The 14,081-nt window shown below is 42.3% G+C and overlaps 1 pseudogene; it reads left to right on the plus strand.

Annotated features, from left to right (window-relative positions):
• LOC110490956 overlaps window positions 1-14,081 on the plus strand; it is a 162,164-nt pseudogene that overhangs the window by 77,685 nt on the left and 70,398 nt on the right.

Consider the following 14,081-nt stretch of genomic DNA (forward strand, 5'->3'; position numbering starts at 1 on the left):
AACCCCTTTTAGTTTGGAATAGTTAAGATGTTTGATGTGGGAATGCAATCAGCGGTCTTGGTGCGTCGACGACAAAGTTCCATTTATTTTCTTGTTCCGTTTATTTTGTCATTAATGCGCCTGCACAGTTTTGCATGTCGTTTGGTTGGGCTGCCGGGCCGGAGCAAAGAGAGAGAGGAGGAGGGAGGGGGAAACTGCTTTATTTCTATTTGATGGATTAGAGCCTTAGCTTTTTTGAATAATTCATTTGAAGTTATTAATGTGACTGTCAGATATTTTGAGCTCTGGACCCTGTTTATCAGAAGGGCGTCTCAGTATTGCAATGTTTTTCCCTAAAGAGAACTGTAGCGTGCAGCAGCACAGAAGCATGTCTGCCTATGCATGCGCTCTGGATAAGAGCCACTGCTAAATTACTAATGTAAATGTAGCACCTGCCTTTCCCTAAATCTGACACAAAGACAACAGGCATATTATAGTCGTTAATGACATGAATGGCCCTGACCTGGATCACAAATTGCACCAAATTCCCTTTATAGTGCATTGCTTTTGAACAGAGCTCTATGGGTCCTGGTCAAAGGGAGTGCACTTTAAAGGGAATAGGGTGCAATTTTTGATGCATAATAAACCTGTGTTCTGGCTTCAGTAACTTCCTGGGTATAAATCTGAAACTGTACAGATGCTGTATGGGTTGTTCTGGCCAGGTCATGACGTAAGTCAAGGTTACTTACTGACTCGGTTGGCTAGCTAGATAGTGAGAGAGGGCAGGAGAAAGGGAAGGTTCGAGCGAGCGAGCGAACTGTGGCTAAGTGTGTGTGGGTCTCCGATTGTGGCTGCATCCCAAATAGCATTCTATTTCCTACATAGTGTACTACTTTTGACAAAAGTTTCTCTCTCTGTGTCTCTATCTCTGTGTTTATGTCTGTATCTCTCTCTGTTTCGGTTGGCAGGTAGTGTAAGTTGTAGAAGGCAGCAGCCAGGCTGGTTAGCTTGACGATGGATGGCCTGACTTGACTGGCTCCATCTAATGATCACTGCATGTTGTGCGATTGGTCAGACCGCTGCAGGGTAATCTTTCCACGGACAGAATTCTTGTCAAAGTGCTCTCTCTCTAGCTCTCGCTCTCTCTCTGAGTCTATTTCCATCCCTCTCTAAAATTATCTTAATTTTCATCTACTGGCTCTTTGATTGACACCGAAGGTGTTACTTTGAGATGTTTTAATACATTTTTTCCTTCCCCTTGAGGTTCCCACTCCCCGATTCTTGAGAAAGTTTGAGAAATGCAATAAGAGGCAAAACTCTTTGAATCGTCAACCTTCTGTCCAAAACTTTGACTTTCTGTAACTTCCAGGGAGTCAGTATCAGTGATGGATCACCGAAACCACAGGAAAAGCCCTTAGCTCTTGAAATGTAGCCTATATTGTATTGTACAGTCAATATCAATAAGAAATATACCTGTAGAGAGAGAAAGCAGCCAGGGGTGTGTTTCTCCTCATAGCTGCCTTATAATCTTCAGAGGAAACATCTGCTGTGTTGGAGCATCCAGAGCTGTGGTCAAACCACAAATCTGGAAGTGGGAGGATGTCCTTTAGACGCGGTGGATCTCAACTCTCCTCGCGGACCCCCAGACTTCTCACAGTTTCCTTGTAGCCCTGACTTACCACACCGGACTCACTAACCAAGGGCTAGATGATTTGTTGAAACGTTGAATCGGGTGTACAGCTCTGGAATAGATCAAATGGATCAAATGCATGGCGTTTAAGGTGTTTAAGAACCATCTACTGTGTAGGAGCATCTCCAAAGTTGTGGTCGAATCATGGTCAAACCACAAATCTCAGCACAAATATAGGAGTGGGAAGGTGTCCTTTAGAGGAACCACTCCCCCTCTTTGGTCCCCTTGCAGTGAGGGTCTAGTGGGCACGCACACACGGAAACACTCACACTGTCATGGCAAGATTAGAGGTCTCGACCTCCGATGCAGCTGGAAGGGGTTTCATCACAGATAAGATGCTTTGTGTGTGTGTGTGTGTGTGTGTGTGTGTGTGTGTGTGTGTGTGTGTGTGTGTGTGTGTGTGTGTGTGTGTGTGTGTGAATGAGTTCTCACGTGTGGTCACGTGTGTTTTGGTGGTGTGTGAGGCAATGGGCCTGTTAGCCATCTGAAAGCTGTTTCCTTTCCTGGAGGATGAATCTAACATATCTGCGTTTGATGTCGTTTATAAAGACACTTTGAGCAAAACCACACATCACAACCATCTCCAATGGGCTCATTTACGCACATCAAAGAAGCACTGCACAATCATATTTTCCATTTGCCAGGTTTTTATTGCTTTTTCTAAATTGAATGAACCTTTCTTAGGTGATGTGGGACGAAGTTGTAGGCAACTTAACAGAAGAAGATTGCAACACATCAATGTTAATAAAAGCCCCAACGAACAAGAACAACTTTTGTCGAGAGTAAATGATTGGTGTTCTCAAACACTGGTTTGTGTGCCGAAGCAGCTCCTTCAGTGCACCAGAGAGAGAGACACAGAGGGAGAGACAGAAAGAGAACAACGAAGAAGGAGAGTGAGATGTGGGGATAAAAGAGAGAGGAGAGAGGTGGATATAGAGATGGAGGGAGAGAGGTATTATTACAACACAGCAGATGCTCTCGCTGCGTGCTGTGACAGAAAACAATTTGGTTTTTTTGTTTGTCTCCTTGTTTATGTGTATGTTTCCTCTCAAGTGTGTATCTTTTGAACATTTTAAAACATTGTACACTGTCTCCCCGTGTGTGTGTGCAGCTCGTATGAGAGTTGTGATTGTGTGTGTGTGTACATGCGCATTTGTGTGTTCGGCGTTCATATGAGAGGTGTTTGCACAGCACATCTAAGTCCTGTTGTTTATGTGACCTTGGTTAGTTTCATCTCCTGTCACTGTGGTGATGAAGCCATGCCATTTCTCCTTGCCTCCTACTGCACTCTGTGACAGAGGGGGCTGACGCGCACACACTCACAGAGGTGGGACACACATACATCCAGTGGTCATTTTAACATGAAAAGCTATGCAAAAAAACAAAAACACTTTTAATAAAGCAATTATAACAAATTCTGCAGAGTTCAATTAATGTCAACTTTTCCATCTGGAAAGTGGTTGTCAAACAGGGATTGCTCAACTTTGAACTAAGGAAATGTTGTATTAAAAAGCACACGGGATTTACCATCCCTCCCGAGGAGTGTGTGTATGCCTAGCCAACAGCGTTCCTAAACCAAACATATATTTTCCCTATCTGAGTATTCTATATTTTTCATTAATCTCATCCTACCTTCTCTATTTTTTCCTTCCCTTTATTCTGTCTCTCTTTTAATTTAGTTTATTTTATTTGGAGGGCGGTGTAGAGGAACCAAAGCAGCTGTTTGGGAGGCTGCTTTTCAATGTAGAGGTACAATCACTTAATCACTAAATGACAAATACTGTCTAATGCAGTGATCCTACTTCCTCCCCTTTGTGTGTGAAAGACGTTTGTACGATGTGTGTGTTGACACGTGTGTGTGTGTGTGTGTGTACCTGAGTGTGTTCACTCATTCTACTTTCGTAGTGTGGATTGATTCAACGTCCTTGGTTCTGTCTATGACTTCCCTTTGGCCATGCAGCTTAACGACAGTCCATTGAGTTTGTGTGTGATGCAGGGTCTGTGTTTTTACAGAGTGTGTGCGTGTCAGGGTTGGAGCTGGACATTTGACTGGCAGCATTTTAATTTGGACACATATTCATTGGTTGGACACACATATTCATTGGTTGGACACACATATTCATTGGTTGCGTAACCAGTTTAGGGAGTCTACCACAGTTCTCAGAATGACAAATCACATTTCGTTTATGGGAGTTCTGTCTTAACAGAACATGCAATTCAGATGCAATGGCGTGCATCATTCTTACTGAATTCCGATGAGCAATTTGAAGATGGAATAAATAGGTGGCACGTCCACAAGGCTAGGGCAAACTTTCCCTAAAGTAAATATAATTAAATTGCCAAAATTGTATAGCCTAATTAGATTACCCCTGTCTATACAGAAAAAAATGAAAACCATTCAAAGTAGGCTACAATACCAGAAAAAATAATTTGGCCACAGACGATTATTAGCTTCTTTAAAAAAAAGAATCATAGATCCCAAATTCATACAACCACTAAGCCTAGGCGACATCCAAAAAACATTAAAAAGCAATGAGACGTGCTTCAGATAGTGTAGCATGAAATGTTGATAACTATCAGTTCTTCAGCAATGCTCACACGGCAGTAGGCTAGGCGCAACTGGCCGTTCCATTCAATAAGCAGGAAAACACCAAATCTCCTGTTACATAAAAATCCAATCTAAATAGGCTAGCATGGGTTGCTAATATGACTAGGATTGTGCCTTTGGCTACTGGAGAGTGAAAGAAAGTTGATTTGAAAACAAATAGAACATGAGAGAAAAACTCTACTGGTTTCAATGTCATATGGAAGTCTTTATTAAACAATATTAAGTTGGTTGGATATTTGCTAGGCAACTTTGAAGTAAGGGGAAAGGGGGGTACCTAGTAAGTTGTCCAACTGAACGTATTCAACTGAAATGTGTTTTCCGCATTTAACCCAATCCCTCTGAATCAGAGAGGTGCGGGGGCTGCCTTAATCGACATCCATATCTTCAGCGCCCAGTGGGTTAACTGCCTTGCTCAGGGGCAAAACGACAGATTTTTACCTTGTCAACTTGGGGATTCAATCAAGCAACCTTTTGGTTACTGGCCCAACACTAACCACTAGGCTACCTGCCGCCATGGAGTGACACGCTTCATGTTCAGGTTTCAAACAATTAAGTATACGTTTTCAAAATGCATACTGCCTCCAACTGATAGCAAAGTGGTGTGTGATGCGCTGAAGTCTGCCTAGTTGCCTATGCACTTGAATGGGAAGCATGCTTCAATTACCAGTTGAGAAATAAAAGTAGTAGCTCTTTTCAGTCATGGCCATTACCTTTTTTTTTCTTTTTTTTTTTTTACATGCGATTGCCTTTAGAATTATTGTGCGATGATTGTGCTTATTAAAGCACATGTTTCATTTCAACAGCAACAAACAGCTATATCAGCAGTTCTCGCACTACATTGACAGCTATTTCAATCAAAGAGTAGGCTAAAATACATTATTTTGCAATGGGATAACATTTCTCCTACTGGACAATTGGCCGGTGCCAATTTTATTTATCAGCTTTGCAATCGTTTTATCGGCACAAAGCTGGCTAACTGGAAACTCTGTTTTTGTGTGTGTGTGTGTGTGTGTGTGTGTGTGTGTGTGTGTGTGTGTGTGTGTGTGTGTGTGTGTGTGATGCGGGAGTCTGTGTTTCTACAGAGAGATGCGTGCTGATGATTTTGTTAGCCCTTTTGCTCAGACCCCTTTGCTCCCTATATGGCCCTAAGGGCCCTGGTAAAAAATTGTACATTATGTATGGAATAGGGTTTCATTTGGGATGCAGGGAGTGGAATCAGTGACCAAAGGCTGCCTCTGTACACAGCCTGTTGTGAGGGTTTCAGCTACAGTAAATAGATACAATAGATGCACCCGGATTTGCTGAATGGTTGTGGATTAAGGCAGTAACTCTGGGCGATAAAAAAATAAGGTGCAAGGGCATCCCGAGTGGCGCAGTGGACTAAGGCAATGGATCACAGTGCTGGCTGTGCCACTAGAGATTCTGGGTTCGAGTCCAGGCTCTGTCGCAACTGGCCGCGACTGGGAGACTCATGGGGCGGCGCACAATTGGCCCAGCGTCCGGGTTAGGGGAGGGTTGTCCCATTGCGCAATAGCGACTCCGGTGACAGGCCGGGCGCAGTACACGCTGACATGCTTGCCAGGTGTACGGTGTTTCCTCCGACACATTGGTGTGCTGGCTTCCGGGTTAAGTGGGCATTGTGTCAAGAAGCAGTGCAGCTTGGTTTGGTTGTGTTTCGGGGGATGCAAGGCTCTCGACCTTCGCCTCTCCTGAGTCTGTACGGGAGTTGCGAAATTGGGGAGAAAAAAGCTAAAAAAATATATATAATAAAGGTGCGTTATCAAAAGTTTCCACCTAAAACAACAAATGTTACAGAAGAATTAGCAAAAACTTAATCCCAGCAAAGAAAGGGAGGCGGCTCAACTGCTAAAGCCACAGAAAGGAATTCGGAGTCAAAAATGCACAGAAAGCATAAACACACACACACACACACACATACACTCTCCTAGATTCGTAGACAATAGAAACAAACAGTGCGGAGCAGAGCAGATAAACATCCCTTGGCTATAGCAACAAGACTGCCTGCTGCGCGCTCTGTTTCTCTCTCTTATAGCAATAGTCTAACGACACACACTGTTTCTCTCTCTATAGTCATTATCTAAATGATGACACAGGTGTTGGTTTCACTGGTGTCGGGAGATGAGGACAGGGAAAGATTTCTGGGAAAGAGAGAGAGGGAGGGTGGGTCGGAGGAGGAGGTGTAGTAGGGAGTGGGTTTACAAATAAGTGAGGGAGAACTGGAAATGGGACGAAGTGAGATGGAGGGAGGGAGGTAAGGTGTGTAGGAGTGGGTGTATTAATTAGTGTATGTGGGAGGAAGCGAGAGGGTGTAGAAGTGAGTAACGAGGGAATGTGGGAGGGATATAATGAAGGATAATTTAAATGTGTTGGAGTTTAAAATATCAGTGTCATCACCACCAGCTGAATTCTCCCCATGATGGAACAATAAGATGAAGATTTACACTTTGTCAGCCATACCAGTTACAGAAAACTGTCTATAACTTAACACTCCCAATTTGTCTTTACACACCACATTACCAAAGTTATAAAAGGGCTATGTTGCAAATGGCACCCTATTGCCTATGTAGTGCACTAATTTTAAGGGAAACATATACGGTTCTGGGCAAAGTAGTGGACTATGTATGGAATGGTGTGCCATTTGGGATGTGTCAAGCTGAAGGCCTCTCTATTTCTCTCTATGTTCTCTGCCCACTGAGGGATGTCTCTGTTCAGAGTGGTGTTACATTCACACATGGATGCTCATGGGCCCATACACTGTCACTTACTCACCACTCACCGTCTGTTTCTCTCTCTTTTATTTATCTCCCGCTCTCTCTCTCATTCCATCCCTCTTTCTCTCCCTATCCTTCTGTTTCTCTGCTGTCAGTTCCATAGTGTGTTATTATGGTCAGAGAACTTCAGTCCCGTACCAGTTGTTTATGACAGACCAAATCAAAATGGCTGCTTCTCAAATGGCACCCTATTCCCTATCAAAGTGTGCTACTATTGACCAGAGCCCTGTTGACTCTGATCAAAAGTAGCACATTACATAGGGCGTATGGTAAAATTTGGGACACAGACAATGTCCCTAGTGGGTTTAAAATGAATCCCTAATTGGTTTAACATTCATGTCTGTTTCACACAGAGACAGTTAAACGTGACAGTTTTTTTTGCACAACACCTTGCCTTCCACTAGTTTCTAAATGACTGTACTATAATTCAATACAGGAAAATCTAACATATCAACTCTCCATAGGGAGCCTGTGAAATATGTAGATGTGAATGTCTTAATGATGTTAGTTTGTTATAGAAATAGCTCAAGGTTATCATGCCATCTTACAGGTGAAGGAAGGGCCTCTCTAGACAGCCTCCACAGTGTGTGAGTGTCTGCGCGATTGTACTATATTGGATATTGTTGAGACGATGCATTCTGCTCCATTCTTAGAAAAAAATGTTATCTGAGCAGTAATCTCCATAATGACGATAGCACTCACTCCCAATATACTAATCCACTACTGCCTATTATCAATCCAACCCGTCCCCGTCCTCGACCATCCTATGAAAACGTTCCAGGGGTTGCCATGACAATAAACGTGGTCGCCACAGCGCTATGTGACTGTCTAACTTTTTGTTGGTTTTGAACAGCAGCAACAGACAGCCCTCACCCCATCAAAATCCACGGCCACACTGAATGGAACGATGCCGGGTTTTTAATAACAGCGTGGAGAGAAGAAAAAACTAAATAGAGTGGTATCTGAAAAAAAACATTCAAATCTAACCCCTCAGTAAAACAATTCTAGATTTGAAATTCAATTCAATGTTCACAAATGTCAATTTTGGTGCCGACTGTAAATGGGTGAAAACCTATGGGCAATGATCAAATTGATTCCCTTGAATGGAATACATAGGCCATGAGACTTGAGCATATTAAAACGTCCCTGTGAAACACACGTGTATTGTGATTGTGTATTTGTTACTGTTAGATTTGCACAACCACTCTTTTAGCCTGTTGTACTTGGTTTCTGGACATGGGCTGCCAGTAGAGTGTGCTAGGCTTACACAGTGCAAGCAGTCCAATGCTGAACACACACTCACACAGGTAGGAGCTGGTTCTGACAGCCCCACTCCACTACCTCAGCCAGCTAACCGGTAGAAAAGAAATGGCTTCCTAATGCTCACCATCAGCACAGCCTCCTCTACCTCAATTGATTTAGTTTTAGATCACTTTATTTTAAGAATGTGAAATGTCAGAGAATCATTTATTTCAGCTTGTATTTCTTTCACCACATTCCCAGTGGGTCAGAAGTTCACATACACTCAATTAGTATTTGGTAGCATTGCCTTTAAATTGTTTAATTCGGGTCAAAACATTTTTTGGTAGCCTTCCACAAGCTTCCCACAATAAGTTGGGTGAATTTTGGCCCATTCCTCCTGACAGAGCTGGTGTAACTGAGTCAGGTTGTAGGCCTCCTTGCTTGCGTATGCTTTTTCAGTTCTGCCCTTAAATTTTCTATAGGATTGAGGTCAGGGCTTTGTAATGTACCTGCTTCGTCCAGCATCTTCACAAGATCCTTTGCTGTTGTTCTGGGATTGATCTGCACTTTTCACACCAAAGTACATTCATCTCTAGGAGACAGAACACAACTCCATCCTGAGCGGTATGACGGCTGCGTGGTCCCATGCAGTTTATACTTGCGTACTATTGTTTGTACAGATGAATGTGGTACCTTCAGGCATTTGGAAATTGCTCCCAAGGATGTACCAGGCTTGTGGAGGTCTAGAATTGTTTTTGATTTTCCCATGATGTCAAGCAAAGAGGTACTGAGTTTGAAGGTAGGCCTTGAAATACATCCACAGGTACACCTCCAATTGTCTCAAATTATGTCAATTAGCCTATCAGAAGCTTCTAAAGACATGACATAATTTTCTGGAATTTCCCAGCTGTTTAAAGGGACAGTCAACTTAGTGTATGTAAACTTCTGACCCACTGGAATTGTGATACAGTGAGTTTTAAGATAAATAATCTGTAAACAATTGTTTGAAAAATTACTTGTCATGCACAAAGTAGATGTACTAACCGACTTGCCAAAAATATAGTTTGTTATCAAGAAATGTTGTATGTATGAAAGTGTATGTAAACTTCTGACTTCAACTGTATTTACCCACGTCTAATTGTATTTAAGCGCACTCCCCTCCATCCCTCTCCCTCAATGTTTTTTCTCTCATACTATCTTTCTTTTTCACTTAAGATTTTTACATGTTTTAATCGAATGTACCAACAGTACTTTCAAAATGTTCCCTTGTCTGACTTTGTGTTTGTTGAATATGTTGGTTTGCTTTGTTTCTTCAGACACAATCAGCATCTCTCTCCAGGGTTGTTGCTATTCTTCTCTTCTATTTGAGGGAGTCGTGTGTGAGTGTGTGTGAGTGTGTGTGAGAGAGCTTTTGTTTGTTGTTTTTCTTGGCTTTAGTAGGAGCTCTGAAAAACACCACATACAGTACATTAGAAAGGTTTTCAGACCCCTTGACTTTTGTCAGTGGTGTGAAGTGCTTTGGTAAAAATACTTGAAGTCCTAGCCAAATAGTTTTTTGGGTGAATCTGTAATTTACTCTTTATATTTTGGACTGCTTTTACTTCACTACATTCCTTAAGAACATATTATACTTTGTACTACTTACATTTTCCAATTCCTACTTACAAACCCAATACTCGTTACATTTTGAATGCTTAGCAGGACAGGAAAATAGTTCAATTCACTCACTTATCAACCAAACATCCCTGGTCATCCCTACTGCCTCTGATCTGGTGGACTCACTAAACACATACACTTTATTTGTAAATGATGTCTGAATGTTGGAGTGTGCCCGTAGCTTTCCGTATAAAAAAAAATCTGTGTAATGGTGCCATCTGAGTTTCATAATATACTGAATTTCAAATTATTTATACTTTTACTTTTGACACTTAGAAATATTTTAAACCAAATACTTTTACTTTTTTTTTTTTTACTTTTACTCAAGTACAATTTTACTGGGTGACTTTTACTTTTAATTGTGTCATTTTCTATTAAGGTATCTTTACTTTTACTAGTATGACAGTTGGGTACTTTTCCCTCCACTGACTTTATTCTAAAATGTATTAAAATACTTTTTTCCTCATTAATCTACACACAATACCCCATAATGACAAAGTGAAAACAGGTTTTTAGAAATGTTTGCACATGTATTTTACAAATGATAAACTGAAATGCCTGATTTACATTAATGTGGTTATTCAATTGATTAGACATTTTTTGGAAATGAAAACACCTGTAAACACAAGGTCCCACAGTTGACAGTGATTGTCAGAACAAAAACCAACCCACAAGGTCAAAATAATTGTCCGTAAAGCTCAGAGACAGGATTGTGTTGAGGCACAGATCTGGGGAAGGGTACCAAAAAATGTCTGCAGCATTGAAGGTCCCCAAGAACACAGTGGCCTCTGTCGTTTGGAACCACCAAGACTCTTCCTAGAGCTGGCCAAACAGAGCAATCAGGGGCGAAGGGTCTTGGTCAGGGAGGTGTTCCTCTGTGGGATGGGAGAACCTTCCAGAAGGATAACCATCTCTGCAGCACTCCACCAATCAGGCATTCGTGGTAGAATGACCAGACGGAAGCCACTCCTCAGTACAAGACACTTGGAGTTTGCCAAAGGGCACCTAAAGGACTCTCAGACCATGAGAAAAAAGATTCTCTGGTGCAATGAAACCAAGATTGAATTATTTGACCTGAGTGCCACGTCTGGAAGACACCTGGCTCCATCCCTATGGTGAAGCATGGTGGTGGCAGCATCATGCTGTGGGGATGTTTTTCAGCAGCAGGGACTGGGAGACTAGTCAGGAGCAAAAGATGAACGGACAAAGTACAGAGATCCTTAATGTAAACATGCTCCAGAGCGCTCATTACATCAGATTGGGGCAAAGGTTGACCTTCTGACCCTAAGCACACAGCCAAGTCAATGCAGGTGTGGCTTTGGGACAAGTCTCCTAATGTCCTTGAGTGCCAGAGCCCAGACTTGAACCCGATCGAACATCTCCGGAGAGACCTGAAAACAAGCATTTCGCTACACATAACATCTGCTAAATATGTGTATGTGACCAATAATATTTGATTTGAAAATAGCTGTGCAGCAGCGCTCCCCATCCAACCTGACAGAGCTTGAGAGAATCTGCAGAGAAGAAATGGAGAAACTCCCATAATATAAGTGGGCCAAGCTTGTACAATAGTGTCATACCCAAGAGGACTTGAGGCTGTAATCACTGCCAAAGGTGCTTCAACAACATACTGTGTAAAGCAGGGGTGTCAAAGTCAAATGGACGGAGGGCCAAATAAAAAAATCAGCTACAAGACGAGGGCCGGACTGTTCGAATGTTCATAGAAACATTTTTAAATGACGCATATAGTCTAGTGAACCTAATTGAACCTACTGAAAACCTAACAAATATATTACAATATGATCAGATAAATAAAGCAATATTTTCTTATGGCTCTGTCAGTAATCTTTAATTTTCAACAGACACAAAAGACAAATTTCCTTTATATAAATATCCCCATAACATGAACATTAAATGAAAGAAACCGGTATTCAAGGCACCATCAGTAGACTATATTTTCTATTTTAGCAAAAGTGTGCTAAATTTACTTCAAAGAAAAAACAATAATAGCAATTTTCTATCATCCACTCAACTGAAATATTTTTAAAATATAATTGGATTGAAATACAAAAAAATAAAGTGCAAAAATCTATTAATCAAAAACAACACTTTGTTTAAGGAGAAGTAACATGCAGTGAAAACAAATATTACATTTTAACTTTTAAACTTGAACTGAGTAAAAACTCTAAATATGTGATTGCACAGTAATGTTCACTTGTTTGAGGTTGAGGGTGATACTTGGTGGTGTCCCATCTTTTCCACAAGTTCATCAATGTTCGGGGTAAGGCTCTGAGCTGAAGAAATCCTCAGAATTGAGTGGAGGTGTTCAGCAGTAAGTCGACTTCTGTGTGATGTTTTGTTCAGGTTCATCAAAGAAAACAGTTGTTCACACAGGTATGTGCTGCCAAACATAGACAACGTTTGAGCAGCCTGGATGCGCAGCTGGGGCATTGTGCCGGGGAGGAAACGGGCGAACTCCGCAGCACCCACTGCCGCATATTTTGCCCTCAGTGCATCATTGCATTGGAGGTCAATCAACTCCATTTGGAGGTTTGGTGGTGAGCTTTCCACGTCAACAGCAAATGGGTTACCGAGCAGTTCCAACCTGCTTTTTTGTGCTTCAAAGTCAGCAAATCGGCGTCGAAAGTCAGCGGCAAGCATACCTATTTTATCAGCCAACTGTGTGCTCGGGAACGCACTGGTAGAGAGCTTCTCTTTCATGGTCTGGCAGCTGGGAAAGTGGCTCAAATTTTCTTTCCGCATCTGCGTCTCCCACAGAGTCAGTTTGGTTTTAAATGCCTTCACTGTACTGTACATATCAGAGATGACACGATCCCGACCCTGCAGCTGCAAGTTTATTGCATTCAGATGACTCGTAATGTCACACAGAAAAGCCATTTCACACAGAAACATTTCGTCTCGGAGTTGTGTTGTGTCTTTCCCTTTGCTGTCCAAGAACAGACAAATCTCCTCACGAAGCTCGAAACATCTTTGAAGCACCTTTCCCTGGCTTAGCCATCGCACCTCTGTGTGATAAGGCAAATCACCATGCTCCGTTTCTAACTCCGTCAGAAATGCCTTGAACTGGCGGTGATTCAAACCTTTGGCTCTGATAAAGTTAACTGTGCGCGTGATGATGCTCATTACATGCTCCATTTTCAAGGCTTTACCGCACAACGCTTCCTGGTGTATGATACAATGATAAGCTGTCAGCTCACCTGTCGCGTTTTCCTCTTGCATCTTTTCCCGTATCTTCGCCACCAGTCCGCTCCTGTGTCCACACATCGCAGGTGCTCCGTCGGTTGTCAAACCCACGAGTTTTTCCCAAGGCAGCTCCATCTCATTTACACATCTTGACACCTCTTCATACAAATCATGCCCCGTAGTTGTGCCATGCATAGGACGTAAAGCCAAAAACTCCTCTGTCACGCTTAGGTTGGAGTCCACTCCGCGGATGAAAATTGACAACTGGGCAATGTCAGAAATGTCGGTGCTCTCATCCACAGCCAAGGAATATGCAATAAAATCTTTTCCCTTTTTCACAAGCTGCTCTTTTAGATTGATGGACAACTGGTCTACTCTCTCGGCAATGGTGTTTCTGCTCAGACTCACATTTAAAAAGAGTTGCCTTTTTTCTGGGCAAACTTCGTCACAAACTTTAATCATGCAGTTTTTGATGAAATCCCCCTCCGTAAATGGCCGGGCTGATTTAGCGATCTCTTCTGCCAAAATAAAACTGGCCTTTTGTAGCCTTTGTTCCATGTCCATATTCTTGTTTTTGTCCGCGTGTTTCGTTTCATAATGTCGTCTCAGATTATACTCTTTCAGTACCGCCACACTTTCTCCACACAGAAGACACACAGGTTTTCCAGCTACCTTCGTGAACATATACTCCGACTCCCACCTTGTTTGAAACCCCCGGTTCTCAGTATCCACCTTCCGTTTTGCCATTTTTGATGGGTATCTGAAAGTTAATTTTACTGTGATGCTGACGACTGCTGTGCCAATAAATATTGAAATGAAGCAGCCTACTGCTCGGTGCGTCACCTTTGCATTGTGGGAAATGTAGTATTGGTGCGTGTAAAAGATCTGCGGGCTGCCGGCTTGCTGCGGG

The sequence above is a fragment of the Oncorhynchus mykiss genome, chromosome 15 (genome assembly GCF_013265735.2).
Source record: "Oncorhynchus mykiss isolate Arlee chromosome 15, USDA_OmykA_1.1, whole genome shotgun sequence".
Lineage (NCBI taxonomy): Eukaryota > Metazoa > Chordata > Actinopteri > Salmoniformes > Salmonidae > Oncorhynchus > Oncorhynchus mykiss.